This window comes from Papaver somniferum, chromosome 9 (assembly GCF_003573695.1).
Source record: "Papaver somniferum cultivar HN1 chromosome 9, ASM357369v1, whole genome shotgun sequence".
In the NCBI taxonomy this organism is placed as follows: domain Eukaryota; kingdom Viridiplantae; phylum Streptophyta; class Magnoliopsida; order Ranunculales; family Papaveraceae; genus Papaver; species Papaver somniferum.
Window position 1 is genome coordinate 153,176,947 of NC_039366.1, and position 15,472 is coordinate 153,192,418.

Genomic DNA, 15,472 nt, shown 5'->3' on the forward strand with positions numbered 1-15,472 from the left:
TCTCAACCCTTGATTGAACCAAATAATTAAAGTCTGTGAGCTGTTGGAGGGAAAGTGGGAGCTAAAAATGCAATTGAAGTTCAAAGGTCACCTCTTTGAAAAAGTAAAAGAAATGGTCACAGTTAAGTGTGCACACGGTACGGTTCGGCTCGGTTCTTGCCGAGACCGAGTACCTGTACCTTACACCCTTCGGTACCAAAAAAATGGACCGGTCTCGGTACCGGTTCCGGTTCCATTTCAGGGGAAAAAAAAAAACAGAAACCTACTGCCCTGTTTTTTATTTTTTTACCTGTTTTTTTACCTATTTTTCTATATCTCAAAGCAACAACTAATAAGTAGCAATATTAATAGCAAACCACAAGGCAGAATTATTGCAACTTCTAAGCATAATTTCATTAAGCATAAGCGTAACTGCATAAGTTACAACTTCTAAGCATTATTGCAACTTCTAAGCATTCCACAAGGCAGAAGTTCCATTTCTGGACATGTTAGCCCTATAAGTCCTTCCACAGTAATTGCAAGAGGGTTCTTCAACATTTCTCCGAGTGAAATGACGCCATATTTCCATCACTGACAAAGTTGGCACTTCCTGTATTTGAGCTCAGTGAATAAGACATAATACATGTGAACAGTGAACTAGTACATGAAATTTAACTATCTTCAATCCTTAAAGTGGACTAGTACATGAATAAGAAGAAGAAAACATGTAATCTAGTAAACAGTGGACAATCATTTATAGTGCTTCAATCATTTACTGTGAACTAGTACATGTGAACATTTAAAGTTTAGTAATTTGTGAAATCTGTTTAACATGTGCTTCTAGTACTTGTGTGACATGCAGTTAAGAAAGAACATAAAGTTCAGTAATCAGAAAGAGGCTATGTACAATGCGTTCCATAAAATTCTTTAGACAATGATTCCCATTCTATAGAAGAAGATAAAAATGTTCTACTGTTATGAAATTGTAAAGTTCAGGATTTTTCTACCTTGTGCAATTGATGCAGTCCTGCGGCTCCTGCCTTTGATAATGTACCTTGATTTTACTTGTCAGGAAATTGCTCTCAATTGGTCTCAATCTTTGGCCTGTAGAGTGGGGTAATGTAGCTTATGATCAGCAAAATCTGACAACTCATTGCTTATAAATTGCCACTCTTAACAATGACTGATCCAATCTTATACAGTCAATTAAAAACTCGTATAGGAACACTAAATTTGGTGGTTAAGCTCAAAATTATAAAAAGATGCATTGAAATTGTATGATAAAATGCCTGTTCTACTTCGATTTCCCAGAATTAAAATTAAAAGCTAATGAAACACAATTAGCCAGGAGTTCAACAAACCCAAAATAGAGACACGGAAACAAAAGGCAAGAATACTTACAGAGGTAAGAGTGGGCTACACAAGGTTCTGTGAACTGGTTATCTAATTACTTGTGAAAATCCATACAAATACCTCTGGAAGTGAACAATTTAGCTTTCTATTTCAAGTATGATTCATAATAACTGTTCAAAAACATTCATCAATAGCCTTTAAACTAAATCAATCAAAAGAATGGTAAACTAAATACTCAGAGTCAAATTCAACACCCATGTTAACATTTTATCAGCATTCACAAAACTAAAAAACAACTATTAGTCTATTACAGAAATTTTTAGGTAACCATAGCTTTAGAATAGCATTTCCATCTTCACGGCTAAACTACTGCTCATGAATCAAAGATCTAAAAGCAAAAAAAATCATCCAAAAATGTGACAGAACACTAAAAGCCTAGATTTAGTTTCAGAAATGTAAAAGAAACAACATCCATATGAAGAAGAAAAAGATCTTACGGTGATTGCAGTGAATCCTTTAAGCCGCTACTCGCTATGAAGGTTTGGTGGGAGATGAAGAAAATCCTTTAAGCCGCTACTCGCTAGAGAAAACAAAAATCCGTTAATATCAATCACAGATTCACAGACATGCATACAAAAATTAAAATCAAAAAATTAAAAATTACTTACCACCGGAATTGTTCTTCTAATTTTCTTCACACCAGAATTAAAAACGAAGAGACAGACGAAGTAATACGGTTTGAACTTTTAATCGTTTGATAACAGAGAAGATGAAGATCAGAAGAAGGGGAGAATTTCTTCTCCTTCTCAGAGAGAAGTACTGAGAAGAGGCGAGAAAAAATTAAGGGAACTGAAACCCTAAGAATTTCTTCTCCTTCTCACAGTGAGCTTATATACCCCCTATTAATCCATTGGCTGAGACAGATCCCTTATCCCCTAAATCTAACGGTCAGAATTATTCGGGACTTCGGTCCGGTACGGGACGATTCATGTGTTGGACCGTGTACCTGTACCCCCAGAGCTCGGTTCCTATTTTTGGACCGGTACTTGTACCTTGTACCTCGGTTCGGTCCAAAATCAGGTACGGTTCCATCGGTTCCGGTTCGGTCCGTCGGTCCGGCTCGGTTCCTGTACACCCTTAGTCACAGTAATAGCCTAGTAGGTGACTCTAGGATAACGCTATCTACAAAAATAATAACCTTATTGATATGCCATCTATGGGAGTTGAACCATAACTGCAAGGTTAAAAACCATATGCTCTACCAGTTGAGCTAAGACAACGGCTTAATTTGCCTGCACCCTTATTCTGTAACTTGGCGTGCATCGTACTTGGGATTCCACTTTTCATTCACTGTATATAAGAAATCAAGTCAAGTGATACCTATATATAATGGAAGTAGAATAACCTACAACCTAAGCTATATAAGCAATTATCTATAGTGTGGTTTGGTATATAATAATCAATTTAAACAAAGCAAATATAAAATGAAGAAGATGGGATATATGGTATGCCGTGAATAGAGAAGTTGAACTGTACATGAAATGTGCTTGTACCAAAGAAAGAAAAAGATTGATATATCGTCTATTTAACTGAGACTTGTTAAATCAGATGTCAAACATCAAAACTGGAATTATTTCTATTCAAACTTTATTTGTAGTTAGCAGCCATACCCATGGTTAAATTTAATTATTAAAACTCAACTTCCCATGTTTCTTCAATAGTGATCAACTTTTGGAGGCACGGTGTTTCATAAATAAAATCAAAATAGATTTAGTACTGATATATGAGCACCTTCTGACAATGGCATTATAAGTGGATATTATAGGTAACTGATATAATGAATGAACTACTGACTTCACAAAGTCATGAACTACTGACTTCACATCGATAAAACTTACATACGATTCGATTGAGAAAACTTTTATAGAGTTTGAGTACTTTGTTGCTTAGTGTGGCACCTCTTGTTCGGTCAGCTCATGTTGTATAAGCTGCAGAGCTAGTCCACATAGATTTACAGAACCTTACAATCATGTGTTGAATGAGACCCAGTTCTTGCGAGAACCATTTTCTCCATCAAAAAAAGAAAAAGAAAAGTAAGAATCGGGAAAGTAACAGAAAAATTGACGAATTTCATACGAAGTGACAGTAAGGTATGAATACAATTGTGTATACTTTATAATTCATAGATGATACTGTTAAATAAAATGAAATGGTTTGCATAAGCCATTACTCAATTATAGTATTTTTCATTTCAGATTAAGCCCATAATTTATTAGCTCAATATCATCTATTGTTGTGAAAAATGGTAAAGGTAGTTAACCATCATTCAACTAAAAAAGGTAACTTACCATTGTTCTATGCATTCACCGAGATAATATTTCTGTCACGCTCGACTTTTCTTTTTTTTTGATCGGTAAAGAAATTTGTTGATCAAAAAAGAGAGGTACAAAAAGGCTTGTACCACCCGCAGAAAAAAATACAAATACAGAGAGAGAAAAGAGAAAGTAAGACTACTTCCTAATTAAGAGAAGAAAAATACAAATTTGGCCAATTAAGCATAGCATTTTCAAAAGTAGGATTCTCTAAATTCTTAAAAACAAGGCACCAAGTAAAGAGAGTATACTTGATTTTGTTCTGCACCCCAATTTCAGTGCACTCCTTATTTTCCATAGTTCTAGCATTTCTCTCCAACCAGATGCACCAGATAATTGCGACTGCAATCATGCTCCAAATATGTGTTTCTTGACTGGAGTTAAGAGATAAGTTCCAGGAGTACAACATGGTAAACAAGTTATTCGGCATAGTAAATTCCCAGTTCAGCTTCTTTTGAAAGTGAGACAAAATGTTCTTTGCAAAACGACAGTGGAGAAATAGATGATTGACAGTTTCCATCTCTTCACAGAAAGCACAAGATTGAGAAACAGTCATACCTCTTCTAGTGAGCATATCCTTAGTTGGAAGGCTATTGTGAGCCAAAGTCCAAAGAAAGAAACCTATTTTGTGGAGGAATCTTGAGCTTCCAGATGTAGTTAAAAATCTGTCTTTGATGATGCTCTACTTCTTCATGATTAAGCTTATCATAAGTTGATTTTACTGAGAAAACACCTTTGCTGTTAAGAGACCATTGTATTTCATCTGCAAGATCCTTGTTGCTGATAAAGCTTCCCAGAAGGATAATAAGAACATCAAACTCCCTTATAATTGTGACATTCATTCTTCTTGGTGCTGCCAAATTCCAACTGTTATTTTCCTCAACAAAGACATCAGCTACTGTCTTCTCTTTACTTCTTGAAACTGCAAAAAGATTAGGAAATCTATCTTGTAAAGAGACATCTGTCAACCAAACATCCTTCCAGAATCTAACCTTATTACTAGAATTAACCTTAAAATGAATGTTGGCCTTAAAAGTATCAGCACATTTCATAATACCCTTCCATAAGATTTTTTTGGTATTTTAGAAAACCAACCATTCATCTCAGAACCATACTTCTCATCTATAATTTCTCTCCATAGAGCATCTTTCTCATTTGCATATCTCCAAAGCCATTTCGTTAATAAGGCTTTATTCATCTTCAACAAGCATTTGATACCTAAACCACCATCATTTCTTCTTCTATAAAGAGTAGGCCACTTAACTAGATTGAGTTTCTTTTTATTTTTATTGTCATTCCAAAGGAAGTCTCTCATGATTCTTTCTAGTCTATTTGCAACAGAGACAGGCATAACAAAGAGTGACATATAATACGCAGGTAAGCTTGCAAGAACACTCTTGATTAAAGTGATCTTACCTTCTCTGCTTAATAAAGACTTTTGCCATCCAACTAGTCTTTTTATGAACTTGTCTATGACCTGATCCCATTTTGCTATACCATTACTTTTATCACCAAGTAGCAAACCCAGATAAGTAGTTGGAAGAGAACTAATGTAGCAACCAAGAACTTAAGAGAACTGAGACATATCACCAGAAAAGCCAACTCCAAAAACCTGACTTTTTGCAAAGTTGATTTTAAGCCTTGTTAATTGCTCAAAAGATAAGAGAATCAATATGAGATTTTTGACTTGTTCAATGTCAGCATCCAAGAAAATCAGAGTGTCATCTGCAAATTGCAGATGACTTAAAAGGTTGCCATCTTTCACAGCCTGCAATCCAGAAATCAAACCTTGTTGCTGTGCATTTTTGAGCATGAAAGAGAGAGTTTCTCCTACCAGAAGGAAAAAAAAAAGGGATAATGGATCCCCTTGTCTAATTCCTTTTTTTGACTTGAAATATCCTGTGGCAGAACCATTAACCAGAATAAAAAATCTCACCAATTCAAGGCAACATTTTATCCAACGTCTCCATTTATCTCTAAAGTTCATAAGACCCAAAATTTCATCAATAAAGTCTCATCTGACATGATCAAATGCTTTTTCAAAGTCCACTTTCACAAGAATTCCTGCCTTTCCACTTCTTATTCTTGAGTCTATAAGCTCATTGGACACAAGGACTCCATCTAAGATTTGTCATTTCTTTATGAATGTAGTTTGTTGAGAAGAGATTATTCCTGGCAAAGTGGTTTTAAACCTATCTGCAAGAACTTTAGAAATTATCTTATAAACTCCATGAATTAGACTAATAGGCCTTAAATCCTTAATTTCCTCAATGGTTTCTTTTTTTGGAATTAGAGCTGTAAAAGTGTTTTTTAACCTCCAATCTAAGAAATTTCTGTCTTGAAGCTCCTTGAAATCCAACATAATATCTTCCTTCAGAATGTCCCAGCACACACATAGAAACGGATTGGAAACCCATCAGGGCCTGGTGCCTTATTTTTCCCTAACGTCTTCATAGCAGCTAATCATTCTTCCTCTGAAACTTCACTCTCAATCCAAGCTTTTTGTTCTTGAGAAATAGTGTTGAAATTCATAAAATCCATGGTGACTGTTCTGCTTGATTGATTCTGGAAAATATTTTGAAAATGAGTAACAATACCACTTTTAATTTTGTAGATGGGGAAAAACGATTTGCTGGTTTTTAAGGAATTGAGGAGACGACCGTACGGAGGATACTCCTCGAACCGATCGAAATGTTAAACCTCACACAGATGCACCGCTGCAAAGGGGGTGCTTTAGATTCGAGAGATCAATCTGTAGTACTCCGGCCTAAATCAAGACAATGACCGTTCCAGAGTAAATTCGGTCACAAGAGAGGATGGGTTGATCTGTAGGAGGGAAGTTGGGAAATGTGTGGAATCAATGGTAATCAAAGATTGTGGGTGTGTGAATTCTGAATATGATAAGCTCTGAATGATTGAAATTGCTCAATTGATAGTAGTTGCTCAATTGATGAGTTGATGATCTCGTGTTGTCGATGAGACGTGAGATTGATGATACAGTTGATGCTGATCCTTCAATCATGATTCAGAGACTTATTTATATTGCTGGAATTTTAGACACCATGACCCCATGAAGTGAGACAGTTGATGGAATCAAGGAGTGGGGAAGTGGAGATCGTGTTTGAAACCAGTTGCTCAACGTGTGGAGACTTGGTCAATTTTCCACCCACTACCTCGTGAATTCCTTCAACTGATTGCACGACTTTCTCACATTCCATCGTGTGTTTGAACACACGTGCCGTAGACCGCCAGACCAAAACCCTAAGTGATATCCCCCCAAAGTGACACGATTGACGTCTCGTGGTATGTTAGTCAATTGATGACTTCGTGGTTTGATGGGACGATGAGTCCATGTAGTTGCTGAGTTGAACATGATGTTCTGAAACTCATGAATTGAACATGTCATGAGACAGAGGTATAGTTCTTACGATGAAGTGAGCAAGTATTGCTCATTCGATGGATCGTTGAATATTGATTGTTGAACCAATATTCCTTGGTTTGAGCAAATATTTATCATCTGAGCAAGTGTTGCTCATGTGATGAATTTTTGAATATTTGATCGTCTGAGCATGTGTTGCTCATCTGATGGATTATTGGCAGCGTACCAAAAATATTAATTAGAATACTGGTCGTGGAACCGAGCATAATTAATAAAATTAATGACCATGAGGTCGTCGTAAAATTATTAAGGTTGGAATCTGGAATGATGATCCTTGGATTCAGAAACCCTAATTTGATCAATTGATGATCAATTCATGGTTCGTCAGAAGTTTAACCATGGGACGAAGGAGGGAGCGACTACATGGGACCGTGGATCAACCATGTAGTGTCCATATGCTCACGTGAGCAAATACAAAGAACTCCTGAAGAGTTGATGATTTGTTGGTGAAAGAATGATTAAATGGTGGTTTAATCATTTATTCGAAAATGCTCGTCTGAGCCTTAGGTGAGAAAACCTAATTAATTATGACGGAGTGAGGGACCGACCATGGGGTCATGAAACCGGCCTGGGTAGTCACGTGAACGCCTGATGATCACTTGATGAAAATCCAAAGTGTTTGGAAGAGTCTTGGACCTAATACGTGCAATTGTGCAAATTAGGTCAAAACTATGAAACTTGATGGGACCGGCTTCTGTAAGTCAAAAAGCCAATCTTGGTCGGTCAATATAGCGTGCTCGTGTCCCCAAGGCGTCCGCGTCTCAGTCCTGAGAATTTTGATATTTTCTGGCGTGCAATTGAGCATCCATTCGAGAAAATATGCCAAAATTAGGGTTTCGACGAAACTGAGGAAAACACCATGAGATGATGGAAAATAATTATAAAATAAGGAATAAGGAGGCGTGGGACCGCCTAGGCCAAGGCATGGTCGGTCGGTCATGACCACGGTCCCGTGGTGCTATTTTCCTTAATTTTTATAATATTTTTGACGATTTTATGAAGAATTCATGAATTTTAAGAAATTTGATGAATTTAGGGAGATTCCATGAATTGAATAGGTTTTCATGAGTTCATGGAAGCAAAAAAAAAATTAAAATAATAAAAACACGGGCGTGTGGGACCGTGGGGGCGTGGCCGGCCTGCTAGGGGCCCGGTACCACGAGTGTTCATAATTTTTATATTTTTTAAGTATTTTTCATGATTTGAGGGAATTTTTCCTAATTTGAGAGAAATACCATGAAATCAAGGAATTTGATGAATTCAAGGAAAAATAAAATAAAATAAAATAATAAAACAAGGGGCGTGTGGGACCGGCTAGTGGCCCGGTCCCACAAGTTTTCATAATTTTATTTATTATTTGATGATTTGTGCAAAATACCATGAAATCAAGGAGTTTTTCATGAAATTAGAGAAATAATAATAATAATAATAAAATAATGAGGAACCGTGAGGTGTGGGGCCGACTGGGACCAAGGCATGGCCGGTTGGCCAACGGTCACGCCCCACACTTCTTTCCTTAATTTTATATTATTTTTTACGAATTTATGAAAATACCATGAAACCGAAGAGTTTCCTCGAGACGAAGGAGATTTGATAAAATGAGAGAATTTTCATCAAATCATGGAAAATAATAAAAATGCATTAAAAATATAAAACTGGCGTGGGATTGACCACGACACGGTCGGTCGGTCGTGTGTCCGTGCTCCCAGCACCCTGGTCAATATTTTTAATTATTTATTATTTTCTTCCCTATTTTGCATAGGTTCATCGTTTCGTTGTATTTTGAAATACTCGTTCGTGCGGTGACTGTTAGTGTATCATCGTTGAATACACCTTCACCATTTGAATCGGGGCTTACTTAGAGGTAGCTCAGACGCCCGGTCGTTGATTATTTATTACTAATTGTGGAATTCGGTGGAGAATAATTCACAAAACTGAGTAATAAGATGTTTATTATTAATTCATAAGATCAGCTGAGGATTCGACTACGAATTCAGAATAATAAAGTGAGCATTACCATTCCATGGGATCGTAGATTCGACCATAGAATCGGAGTAATTAAGATTTATCTATTACCATTTATGAGACCAGTTGTGGATTCGATCATAGAATCAGAACAATTGTTTATTGCCATTCCATGGGACCAGTCGTGGATTCGACCATGGAATATGAGCAATAATAGATTATTCTGGGAATTCAGTAGTGAATGTCATGGCAGAATTAATCTTAATTAGGAATAATTAACTTTGTGGATCTATACTAGCAGAGCAAGCTGTCAAGGAGCATTAATTATCCCGATATGAGATTGTCGGTAAGTCATATCCTTTATATAGTCAGGGTAAACTCGTTGTTTGTTCCTGAAGACGTTATCGCTCTATACTAGCAGAGCAAGCTGTCTAGGTGTCGTCCATCTCGTGATACTATATAGAAATAATCACTGAAAGTGTTCAATATTCATGAGATATGCAGTTGTCCAGTCGTAAGACTACATATCTACAAGTACTCTCCGTTGAGAATTCGATGAGAGACCCGTGTCTCAATACTCAGTCTGGTTGCTGGATCAGAGCTTCGTATAATTATGAGTTTAAGATTTTAGCCCTTGTCGAAAATCCACCATCTACAAATTTCTGCATCAGAAATTTTCATTTCTCCATTGACTTTGATTGCTCCAATGTAACTCCTTCTTCTCCTATCTGTGGCCAATCTGTGAAAATATTTTGTATTATCATCATTCTGCTTCATATGGTTGACTCTAGCTCTTGCTCTCTATTTCTCCTGCTTAAGAACTGCCAGATTGCAGTATTCATGTCTTGCATTCAGTCTAGCATTCCACTGCTCCTCACTAAGCACATTATGTAGATTCTCTTCTGCATCCAGAGTTAAAAAAATGTCTTCTAGATCTTCCATTCTTCTATCCAAGTCACCAAAATCTTTCTTGCTCCAGATTCTCAAAACTTGCTTTAATAACTGCAGCTTTTTACAAATAGAAAAGCATGCACTACCTGTAACAATAAAAGAAGACCAAGAAGAGGTGATAAAAGAAATAAAATCAGGATGTGTGAACCAGAAAGACTCACATCTAAATGGACCTAGACCAGTCTTCACACCATCACAGAAAAGAGCAATAGGGTTGTGATCTGAGCATGGTCTTGGTAAGGCTTGCTGCATAACTCTAGGAAAATACTGCTCCCAAATTGCTGAGACTAAAAATCTATCCAATCTTCTTCTTATAATGTTGAGTTGGTTGTTAGTCCAGGTGAATGTTGCACCATTCAAAGGCAAATCAAAAAGCTCATGTCTTGCAATGAAGTTATTAAGCTTTGTCATACCTGCAGTTACTTCTCCAAATGAAGATATTTCATACAAGAATCTTATCTCATTAAAATCCCCTCCTATGACCCAAGGAAAATCCCAGTAGCATCTTACTTCTTCTAATTCTCTCCAAAAAAGTCTCCTTTCTTCAGTATTGTTTGCATTTGGAGCATAAATTCCAGTAAAAATCCATTTAAAATTTGTATCATGCATCTGACACAAAATTGTAATTGAATAATGACCCACCAAAGAATCAATAACCTTAACTTTAGTTTCATCCCAACAACAAAGTATACCTCCTGATATGCCTTCTGAGGGTGCATCAAGCCATTTAACATTCTTGTTGCCCCAAATTTGCCACATAAAAAGATCATTACAGCTTTGCAATTTAGTTTCCTGTACACACAAGATACTAGGTTTCCAATCCTAGTCTTCTTCTTAACAATATATCTTCTATTGAGGTCATTTAAACCTCTAAGATTCCATGAAATGATTTTAAAATCCATAAAAAACAAAACCCCCAAAACTTAAGAACCAGAAAAGAGAGATTAAGTTAATTTACCTCCTTCTGCCTTTAAGTTTTTGACATGATAGTTCATGGTATCTAACATGGAATCCATATTTTCCTCTTCACTTCCTTGAAATAGAAGACCTAATTTAGGTCCTAACTGAATCATCTGTGTTACAATGCTTTCAAATTGCTTCCTCAAAGATGGGTCAACATTGGTTTTTACTGGACTCCAATTACTTTTAGAAATTACATTATTTGAAGTTTTGGAATTATCTTCAATTTCTGGATCAACATGAATAACCCCGGTGGAATCAATTTTCTGTAGATAAGGAATTGAAACAGCCTCTTTGAGATATTCATCTATATCCTTTTCTAAGGTAAAAGAAGAAGTATTTGATGATAACAAACAAGTAGACTTAGTTGAGTCTTTTGAGGATTAAGCCGTTGAAATATGCGTGCCAAAGGCAGAAGTATTAGTACAAACAACCAAAGCTTTTTGGCTTCCCAAATCCATAAATCCTGGTGCCTTTAAAGGAAATGCAGGATTTGAATTTAGAGAGCCCTTATCTAAAATTTGAACCCTTCTAGCTTTCCTCTTTGGTTCAACGGTAAAGTTCGGATTTAAATTGAATTTTGGAAATTCAAAAGAGATATTGTTTCCTTGTTCAACACGCGAAGATTGCTCCTTCCGCTGACTTTGCTTTGGTAAAATTAATTCCCTTGATTGTTGCAGATTTGGCCATCCAATTTGGAAAGTTGAAAGATTCTCCGTAAAATTTTCTGTAACAGATTTCTCCTTCGAAGAAGAATTTTCCTCCATTGAGTCACTAAGAGGAATAGAAACCCTAATTTTCTTAAAAGTTTGGTCGATAATGACATTGACAAGCTTGGTTGATGATACCTGAATTGGAAAGGATTGGCCTTTGAAGAAGAATAGAAAGGTTGATTGTTGTTTTTCAAAGTTAAAAACCTTGATACGGATCGCTGAAAGATCCTCCCATGAAGTTGTTGAGGAATGAACCTCAATAAGTCCTCCATAATTAATTGCAATACTATTGAAAATTTCCATCCCCCATAGATTAAATGGCACCCCTTTGACATCGATCCAATGTCCCTGAACTGACTGAGATGAAGAGGGAATGTTGTTAACAGAAGACCACCATGGATATAATCTTATAGATGCACCTTTAAAGGACCATAAACCTCTATCTAGAATATGTTTCTTGTGTTCTTGAGAAGAGAAGAAAAAAGCTTTTTTCTCCTCAAAAGGAAAGATATCAAAATCAGAACCCAATGAAAATCGAGTTGAAATTTCCCTCCCCAATTGAAACCAATATACCACCGAAGAAGACGACTCCACTATTATTGCTTCCTCCCAATCTGGACTGCAATTAACCACCTTGTTGTTTTTGACTTGCACATTTTGGTGAGCAAAAGATTAAACTCCTGGATCGTGATCCGATGGAACCTTCTTTGAATAGGTGCTTTTATTTGACAAAGGATTGTCAAAACCTACATAAGTAGGAGTTTTCTTTGATAAACACTTATCAAAACCTATCACAAATCGATTCCACCTGTTCAGACCATTTTCAGCTGGGAAGATAACAACATGTTTGGACTTTTCCGCTGAAATTGTTAAACGAAAAAATTCACCATACTTATTTCTGTCACGAACAACTACCATATGTTGTGAATCTTTTTGAAAGATCCAGTGCCAAGGACCATAAAACTCTTCTGAGGACTCCTTTCTTAAGATGTTTTTCAGCCATACAAGAGCAGATCTGCTCATTTTGAACTGAATTAAAGTTTTTGTATTTCTGGTTTCTTCAATAAAAAGAATATCACCAGATTTTTTGGAGATAACAAAAGATTTGTACTCACATTCAATCCTTATGGAGAAATCTGTAGTTTCTCGATCCTTATCCCTTTTCTTTTTCTTATTAGTAACCTATATCCATCCTTCTTCAGACTTTTCTTCATCCTCCCTGGTAAACCCTAATTTTTTCTTCAAACCTTGTAAATCTTTTGAGACTAAACCCTGCTCTCCTCTTACCAAAGAAACCCAATATTTTTCTGTCTTCAAAACCTTGTTAATGTCGTGCTCCTGCTGAAAACCCCTATGCTCATTACCCCTTTGCTCCTCTCTGCTGCTGCGTGAAGAAGATCCATGTACCATCTTCGCTGCGAGAATTCCGGACATTCTCTCTCCTCTTTAAGAACTTAATGAAAAATATATTTATTTGATAATTATATTGTCACGCTCAACTTTTCATGGTCCGGGTTCCATCATTGTTCTTTTTCCCCATGATGAACAATCTAGTTTTGCATACCAATGGTACATACAAAAAATTCAATCAGTAATGATTAGAATTTTCAAAAATTATTAAGCTCAAGTACTTGTATCATTAAGTAACCTTCACGCGTGCTTATTTAGCAGAAAAAACTACGTATATATGGACCATCTTAGATAGATATCGATATTTGTGGCAGCAACTATGAGATATAACCACCTACAAAAATAAGTACTTAAAGATTGACTACACATCCCTCCAGTGACCACATCTATACTGAAAGATCCACCAAGATCCCGACACAAACAAACAACACATTTTCAACCAAGATTAATTTTAAGTGTTAGGAGGCATGACAAATTAATGTAAGAAAAAAAGATAAGAACCTGTAAAATGTCATAGAAAGTGAAAGAGACAGCCAGTGAGAGTGACTCTTAAAAGTTTAAATGATGATCATGCACGGGAGCAGTGGAGATCCAATAAAGAATATATGCCCACATAGTTAACAAAACATCCCGACTTTCTTTGCTAAAAAGAAAAGAAAAAAGGTAAAACTTGCCGATGCCCTTAATGAAGGAGGCAAAAACTGTTGCTGACCTGCTGGGTCAAATCAATGTTCCTAATCAAACTGAAGTTGAAGATGATTACTTATCATGGAATCCTGATAATACTTTCTCTGTAAAATCATGTTATGATGCTATTGAAGTTGCAGGTTTCATCAGATTTCCTCATAAAAGTTTATGGAATCCAAGAATACCTCAGAAGGTTATATTCTTCACTTGCAATTTATGTTACAATGCAGCTCCAACTCTTGACTCCCTGCATAACTCTATTGTGATTAATGGATGTATCATGTGCAAAAAAGCAGCTGAGTCTAATTCTCACTTATTCCTACACTGTGAAGAAGCAAGAAAACTCTGGAATTTTTTATTTACAAGTTTCAAGCTTGTGTGGGTGTTCAGGGAAGATATTAAGGCAACATTATGGGAATGGAATAGAAAAAAAAGTAAGGTCATGGAGACATAAACTTTGGAGCATGATTCCTTTTGCAATTTGGTGGGTCATTTGGAATGAAAGGAATAACAAATTATTTCAAGGAAAGTGTAAGAATTACAATCATCTTTTGATTGAAGTAAAATGCATGCTTTACAATTGGTCTCTAGGTACAAAGATTTTTGAAAACATTTCTATTAACAGTTTGTTATTCAAATGGAAAGGGGTGTTAGGCATTACTTAGATGCATTGGTTTTTGTCAAGCCTGTAATGTTAGCTTAAGGCTATTTTCTTTTCACTTTTGTGTTGTTCACTCCAACAACATTTGGTAACCTTTTCTCATGATCTCCAGTTCTTTGTGGAGTTCATGATTTTCTATCAATAAACTTTTCCCTTTCTGAGTAAAAAAAAAGGAGGCAAAAACTAATAATCAACTAAAATTTAGAAGATTTCAGAGAAGCAAATTTTATGAATTGCATTAGGATACACCAGTAACACTGATGCGTACATGAGGAACCTATATCCAATACCATCTGTGTATATATGCTTGAAATATACTGACTATACCGGCACGGGATCATGAAAGTAGAACATACTATATTCAACTTTCATAGATTTTGGACTTTTGAAATTTGAGTAAGTTTTACATGGACATCTATACTTTTACATCTTATGAGAGGTTAAATGCCATCTAAGAAGACATAGATAAAGGTAGCCTCACTTTAATCAAGGCGATGCAATAACGAATGGCGGTTGCCCAGTTAAGATTATATGCAGTAGGTGGATGCAAAGTACGAACCTTAAAAACATTAATAGGGGTAAAGTCTGGTCGCATAGCTTTTCTATTTTGCATGGAGGTGTAAGGTCAAGCATCATGACATCCAAATTGTCTGATGCTCTTGCTGCCATTCATTCGGCGGCAACGTTGAAGGAAGATTGTTAAATCCGAAACTCTTGAACATCTGCAACGGGGCAAATTCATCGAAGTTAAAAGTATACTCTTGTTTGGTATGGATTTCACGGAAGTTTTCTTATCAAACTATTACCATTACAAAAAAAAATTCTATTAACAATCAATTGAATCTCTTAAGAAGAAGAATGGGGATTGGTATGCCATGCTAGCAATGTCTGATAAGTAAGCACCAAGGAGTAACAAAGAACGAAAAAAACTCGGGTCAATCTGAATTTAATCAATCTGCCTCCAAACAAAGAGAGGGTAATC

At 36.2% G+C, this 15,472-nt stretch overlaps 1 long non-coding RNA gene across 1 annotated transcript; it reads right to left on the reverse strand.

Moving 5' to 3' along the window:
- Positions 1-425: 425 nt before the first annotated feature.
- On the reverse strand, positions 426-2,028 carry LOC113309769. Its single transcript, XR_003340729.1, has 3 exons — positions 2,001-2,028; positions 1,830-1,912; positions 426-589 (listed from the first exon to the last, which is right to left on the reverse strand). It is a non-coding gene; the product is annotated as an uncharacterized LOC113309769 (long non-coding RNA).
- Positions 2,029-15,472: the final 13,444 nt, after the last annotated feature.